Genomic DNA, 7,591 nt, shown 5'->3' on the forward strand with positions numbered 1-7,591 from the left:
TGAGGGTATGCTGGCAGTCAGGGTTCCTGCTTTGCTGCTGCGAAGATGCATGTGTAATATCCAGAACCAGGATTCCTTCCAGTACCACTTACCTTCCAAAGATATTATGAGATCTTTTGGAGAGTAGACTATGGACACGCGCTTCTCTGGGGAGCCAGGCATACCCCGTTGACATTGAAGTGGGACCCTAAATTTGCACACATGGCTAATCAGTCCGTGCCTTCCTCCCCAAGCCCGAATTCATCCACTATTTTTATTTCTTATTTTTATATTTATGACAGAGACAGAGAGAGGGACAGATAGGGACAGACAGGAAGGGAGAGAGATGAGAAGCATCAATTCTTCATTGTGGCAACTTAGTTACTCATTGACTATTTCTCATATGTGCCTTGACTGGGGGGGGGGGGCTACAGCAAACTGAGTGACCCCCTGCTCAAGCCAGTGACCTTGGGCTCAAGCTGATGAGCCTTGCTCAAGCCAGGTGAGCCCACACACAAGCCAGGGATCTCTGGTTCTCAAACCTGGGTCCTCTGCGTCCCAGCAACACTCTCACCACTGTGCCATCGCCTGGTCAGGCCATCCACCTTTGATTTGGAGGCTGACAGGTGAATCTTTTGATTTTGAGGGGTCTTACACACAGGACAGTCTAAGTCAGAGGTCCCCAAACTTTTTACACAGGGACCAATTCACTGTCCCTCAGACCGTTGGAGGGCTGGACTATAAAAAAAACTATGAACAAATCCCTATGCACACTGCACATATTTTATTTTAAAGTAAAAAACCAAAACGGGAACAAATACAATATTTAAAATAAAGAACAAGTAAATTTAAATCAACAAACTGACCAGTATTTCAATGGGAACTATGCTCCTCTCAATGACCACCAATGAAAGAGGTGCCCCTTCCATGTGCAGCGGGGGCCAGATAAATGGCCTCAGGGGGCCGTAGTTTGGGGACCCCTGGTCTAAGTCATGCTTCTAGTTCTAAGCTTGCCTTATTCCCCTCCTTGCATCCTCTTGCCTTCCAAAACCCCGCTGGGCAGATAAACCGTGAAATAGTGTGCTGGAAGAGGAGGGGCACACACCCTTGTCAAAATTTGGAATGATCTTATGGTGGAACACACAGAGAATATAGAAATCTCAGCTATTCCAGGCAAGGCCCTGTGTAGAGGCAGAGGGGGGTGAGGGAGGGGACTGTAGAAGTGACTTCTCAGTTCCTTCCTATCTCAAACAAATTTGTTCTTGGAGAATTTTCTGATGGGTGAATGAAAATGAGAATGTAAATTTGGATTCTTCTTGGAAAGAGATTTTATTTCATGAATTAAGAATTTCTGGGCCTGGCCTGTGGTTGCGCAGTGGATAGAGCACTGACCTGGAATGCAGAGGTCACTGGTTCGAAACCCTGGGCTTGCCTGGCCAACGCACATATGACAAGCAACCAATGAACGGCTAGAGTGAAGCAACTACTTTTTGTCCCTCCTGCCCCATCTGTAAAATCAATAAATGAAATCTTAAAAAAAAAAGTTCTGAGAAATAGAAGCTGGATATAAATCTTATTTCACTCCCTTGCTAAATGGTTTTTAATTGCCCCATGGAGAAAGCCTAAATTTTCTAAGCCTTTGAAAGTTTGCTGTGGGTTCTAGCCAGACAAGCTTCAACAGCCTACCCCTGTATTCCATTTTATAATATTGTGGAGTGCCTGACCAGGTGGTGCAGTGGGTAAAATGTCAGACTGGGATGCGGAAGCTGGCTCAAGCAAGGGGTTACTCGGTCTGCTGAAGGCCCGCGGTCAAGGCACATATGAGAAAGCAATCAATGAACAATTAAGATGTTGCAACACACAACAAAAACTAATGATTGATGCTTCTCATCTCTCCGTTCCTGTCTGTCCCTGTCTATCCTTCTCTCTGACTCTCTCTCTGTCTCTGTAAAAGGAAAAAATAAATAAATTAATTAATATAATATTGTGGAGCTACTTCATGTTTCTTGAAATCACCAAACTCTCTTCTCTTAGGTGTCTTGGCATATACTGTTCCTTATGCCTAGAACATTCTTTCCATACTTGTCCTTCAGGTCTCAGATTTTTCACTTGCTCCAGGAAGCATCTCCTAACATGCAGTTATGTATGGAAACCCATAATCACAATGCCATATAAAAAGTGAAGTGGCAGTTACATATGACTTATTATGGGGGCCTCATATGAAAGTTGTCTGAAAAAAACACAAGTATGAGAGAGTAGTATGTTTATTTCTATTAAATGATTATATTAATAAACGCCCAACATTAGGAAGTTGATGTCTCTTGCAGGGCAAGGAAACACTTTTGAACTTTGTTCAGGTTAAGTAGTGCCAAGCCTGGTTCTTTTCCTCCCTCTGGCCTAGAGAAAGGTCACCCTGTAGTTACTCAGACTTGAGGCTTCAGAATTTCTATATGGAGGGGGTGGTGAGGGTTAAGTAGATTAGGGATGGCAATTGGTGATAATAGGGTTTAAAATTTTATTTGCATAGTGTTTACATATACTATAGGTGGGCCCCAAACTCTTGCCCCAAGGCATCCTTTCTCACTACCACTGCTCCTCACTTGTTCTCTTTGCTTTCCAGAGAAGAGGGAGGGCGATACAGAAGCAACCAGAGTTCCAAGGGTGATGGGTGATCATAGAGGAACTACCATTTATCTACCTACTGCAGGCCATGCATTTATCCACTTTATCTCCTAACTACTCTATGAAGTATTATCTAATATAGTATACCTGTAAAAAGCACCATTTTGTAAACAGGTAGACCAAATCTTTGCTAGTTGTGCAACTCTGGACAAGTTTAGTTTCTCTAAGACTTAGTTTCTTCATATGGAAAATGAGGATATTGATTCCTACCTTGAAGAGTTGTTGGATACTCAATAAGTTTAATGTTACATCCTAGCGAGATAGGCCACAGCAGACGCAAAGTAAATTTTATAAGTTTTATTGCAGACCTGCACAGGGACTGCAGGCAACCCACACAGGGGAACACTGCAGCCCTCTAAACCTGTGCAGGGACTGCAGGTAACCTACACAGGGGAACACTGCAGCCCCCTAAACCAGCGCAGGGACTGCAGGCAACCCACACCTCCGAAGAGACTGGAGCACTGCAGCCATGAGCTTCTAAAATGGCTCCTTTTTATAGGGTGGCTATCTAGGATGAGCAAGCATCATACAGAAGCTGATGTGGCTGTTAGTCATTGGCTAGGGAGGTCGTGCGCAGTTACGGGGGGGGGGTATTACTCAGTGGAGAATTTCAAACATAAACTTCTGATAAGGGTCTCTTAACCAATAGAATGCAAACATTTGTCTCTTTTTCCTTTTTTTCTCTCTCTTTCTTTCAGCCTCCCAGAGTCCCTATCTGTCTCTGCTTCTTGAACGACCTTGGGCATGTTATTCCTAACAGAACAGGAGCAGGACCTGCCTGTAACCCTTAAGTTCCCTGTTCCATTAGTGCCCTGCTTATTCTCTGATCTTCTCTTGGTCCTTACATTCCCTACTCCTTTTAGGGCATAAATCAAATCCTTGATTCTTCATCAGTGGGGAGAATGGTATAAGTCTGGGGCTTATGAGAATTTTCTACTTTAGCTGTAGCTATAAGCTAATTAGGTCAGGGGTCCTCCCTAGTATGTGCTGGCACGCTGATAGTGTGCCCTTAGTACTACAAGCTTTACAGACTAATTTCTTTCTGCCTTGTATTTTTCTTCTCTGTACTAACTTCTTACAACTTGCACAAACCTTCTGCAACTTACACAAACCTTCTGCAACTTACACAAACCTTCTGCAACTTTTATGCACTTTCTTATCCAGAAATAACTGGCTTTCATAACAACTTGCTTTTCCTTTTCTTTTCAAAAGTACCTCTACACTTCATACCTTCTATTATCAAAACTATACAATTCCTTTCTAATTTATCAGAATTCTTAATTCCTAAAAACCTTAACCTTCAGCAAAGACTAAGTTAGTACTAAGTAATCCTCTTTTAAAGATTGCTTTTTGGAGGTGTCCTTTTCCTAAGTAGCCTATTGGACACATGACCAATATTCACAGATTATTCTATAGTGGTAGCTATGAGCACATACATAATTTTCATTTACCTTGTAGCTTCTCTCTCAGCCAAGGGACTTGCACCCCCTTTCTGTATGACTCATAGCAGTGCATGCATCAAACCTCTTAAGATGACTTACTTGGCTTTCCTTTACTTTAGTTTCCCTCCCTTCCCAAAGTCTCTATGTGTGGACCAGTTAACTTCTGGTTTGTGGCTGAAGCAGGGCATGCTGTCCTTCTCAGGGTCAGCTTAGTTGATGGGGTCAGTCTTCGCTGTCCACAAAGGTGTCTCTGCTGGGACTGCAAGCTTCAGCCGGCTGCGGTGGACCCAGGCGAGTATGCCTTCTACCTTGGCAGTAGTGGGAGTTGTCAGGATCATGGTGTGTGGACCTGTCTACGTGGGAGTCAGTCCTTGGGTGATGTACTGCTAGAAGTGCCTCTTGGACAGTCTTTGAACAGTGTGCTGAGTAACCTATAAAACCTGTAAGTACTTAGGGAAAGGGTGTTACATTTCTACACATTGCAGTTAGAGTTTAAGTCCTAGTGACTACTGCTTCTAGCTGGAATTAGCAGCAGGTCCCAGCCTATAATAGGCATGGGGCATTGAGATAGGAGGATCAAAGGAGATACTAAACATAAAGCAATAAAACCAGACTGTCAATACCCACAGTAGAGATCTTTGAGGGATAAATAAAACTTAAATATTCAAGCAAGGCATAGTAGATGGCCCTTGTGTTATTAGCTTATCTGCTACTTGGAAGAAATACCTTAGGCTCCTGAACGATGTCCTTGGGCCTTCAGTGGCAATTCCCAGCACACTGGGCAAGGTCAGGTCACAGGTAGCTGGAGCAGGACTAGAAGAGACTGAACCCTCCCTCCATGGAGCAAGGGGGCAGCTTACCTTCTTATGTCCCTCTTTCCACAGCACAGACGTGTCCCTTGATGGGGCCGGGAAGCCTGGCAGGCTTCAGTTCAATGACCTTTCTTTCCACTCTGGAGCAGGGCCTTGATGACAGCTATGAAGCCCCTTAGGGCGCTGGAGCCAAAAGTTGGTATTTCCTGACTTCTTTTGGGCTTTATTTGCCTTTTCTGTTACTTCCTTGGTCACTATAGACCTTAAAAGCCATGCTCAGAAGATCTCACTGAGGGACTTGACAAACAGTCTCAAGACTCTAAATGTTTCGAATCAGCCAAATTCAGTTTCCAAACGGCAACTGCCGGAGGCTGGCCAGCTACTAACGTCTGCTGCAGCCCACTCTGTGAGGAGGGGTCTTACATGGCCAATCTCGCTGGGGCCTCCATCTGTTACATCCTAGCGAGATAGACTGCAGCAGACCCAAAGTAAATTTTATAAGTTTTATTGCAGACCTGCACAGGGACTGCAGGTAACCCACACAGGGGAACACTGCAGCTCCCTAAACCTGCGCAGGGACTGCAGGCAACCCACGCCTCCGAAGAGACTGGAGCACTGCAGCTAACTAAACCTGCGCAGCCAACAAACTGCGCAGGGACTGCAGGTAACCCACGCCTCCGAAGAGACTGGAGCACTGCAGCCCCCCAAACCTGCACAGCTAACAAACTGCACAGGGACTGCAGCCCCCCCAAACCTGCACAGGGACTGCAGCCCCCCAAACCTGCACAGGGACTGCAGGCCCCCAAACCTGCACAGGGACTGCAGCTCCGAGCTTCTAAAATGGCTCCTTTTTATAGGGTGGCTGTCTAGGATGAGCAAGCATCATACAGAAGCTGATGTGGCTGTTAGTCATTGGCTAGGGAGGTCGTGCGCAGTTACGGGGGGGGGGGTATTACTCAGTGGAGAATTTCAAACATAAACTTCTGATAAGGGTCTCTTAACCAATAGAATGCAAACATTTGTCTCTTTTTCCTTTTTTTCTTTCTCTTTCTTTCAGCCTCCCAGAGTCCCTATCTGTCTCTGCTTCTTGAACGACCTTGGGCATGTTATTCCTAACAGAACAGGAGCAGGACCTGCCTGTAACCCTTAAGTTCCCTGTTCCATTAGTGCCCTGCTTATTCTCTGATCTTCTCTTGGTCCTTACATTCCCTACTCCTTTTAGGGCATAAATCAAATCCTTGATTCTTCATCAGTGGGGAGAATGGTATAAGTCTGGGGCTTATGAGAATTTTCTACTTTAGCTGTAGCTATAAGCTAATTAGGTCAGGGGTCCTCCCTAGTATGTGCTGGCACGCTGATAGTGTGCCCTTAGTACTACAAGCTTTACAGACTAATTTCTTTCTGCCTTGTATTTTTCTTCTCTGTACTAACTTCTTACAACTTGCACAAACCTTCTGCAACTTACACAAACCTTCTGCAACTTACACAAACCTTCTGCAACTTTTATGCACTTTCTTATCCAGAAATAACTGGCTTTCATAACAACTTGCTTTTCCTTTTCTTTTCAAAAGTACCTCTACACTTCATACCTTCTATTATCAAAACTATACAATTCCTTTCTAATTTATCAGAATTCTTAATTCCTAAAAACCTTAACCTTCAGCAAAGACTAAGTTAGTACTAAGTAATCCTCTTTTAAAGATTGCTTTTTGGAGGTGTCCTTTTCCTAAGTAGCCTATTGGACACATGACCAATATTCACAGATTATTCTATAGTGGTAGCTATGAGCACATACATAATTTTCATTTACCTTAGTTTCCCTCCCTCCCCAAAGTCTCCATGCGTGGACCAGTTAACTTCTGGTTTGTGGCTGAAGCAGGGCATGCTGTCCTTCTCAGGGTCAGCTTACAAGGGTTGGCGGGGTCAGTCTTCGCTGTCCACAAAGGTATCTCTGCTGGGACTGCAAGCTTCAGCCGGCTGCGGTGGACCCAGGCAGGTATGCCTTCTACCTTGGCAGTAGTGGGAGTTGTCAGGATCATGGTGTGTGGACCTGTCTACGTGGGAGTCAGTCCTTGGGTGATGTACTGCTAGAAGTGCCTCTTGGACAGTCTTTGAACAGTTTGCTGAGTAACCTATAAAACCTGTAAGTACTTAGGGAAAGGGTGTTACATTTCTACACATTGCAGTTAGAGTTTAAGTCCTAGTGACTACTGCTTCTAGCTGGAATTAGCAGCAGGTCCCAGCCTATAATAGGCATGGGGCATTGAGATAGGAGGATCAAAGGAGATACTAAACATAAAGCAATAAAACCAGACTGTCAATACCCACAGTAGAGATCTTTGAGGGATAAATAAAACTTAAATATTCAAGCAAGGCATAGTAGATGGCCCTTGTGTTTACAAGAAATGAGATTAACTTATCTGCTACTTGGAAGAAATACCTTAGGCTCCTGAACGATGTCCTTGGGCCTTCAGTGGCAATTCCCAGCATGCTGGGCAAGGTCAGGTCACAGGTAGCTGGAGCAGGACTAGAAGAGACTGAACCCTCCCTCCATGGAGCAAGGGGGCAGCTTACCTTCTTATGTCCCTCTTTCCACAGCACAGACGTGTCCCTTGATGGGGCCGGGAAGCCTGGCAGGCTTCAGTTCAATGACCTTTCTTTCCACTCTGGAGCAGG

Source organism: Saccopteryx bilineata, chromosome 2, assembly GCF_036850765.1.
Source record: "Saccopteryx bilineata isolate mSacBil1 chromosome 2, mSacBil1_pri_phased_curated, whole genome shotgun sequence".
Classification (NCBI taxonomy): Eukaryota; Metazoa; Chordata; class Mammalia; order Chiroptera; family Emballonuridae; genus Saccopteryx; species Saccopteryx bilineata.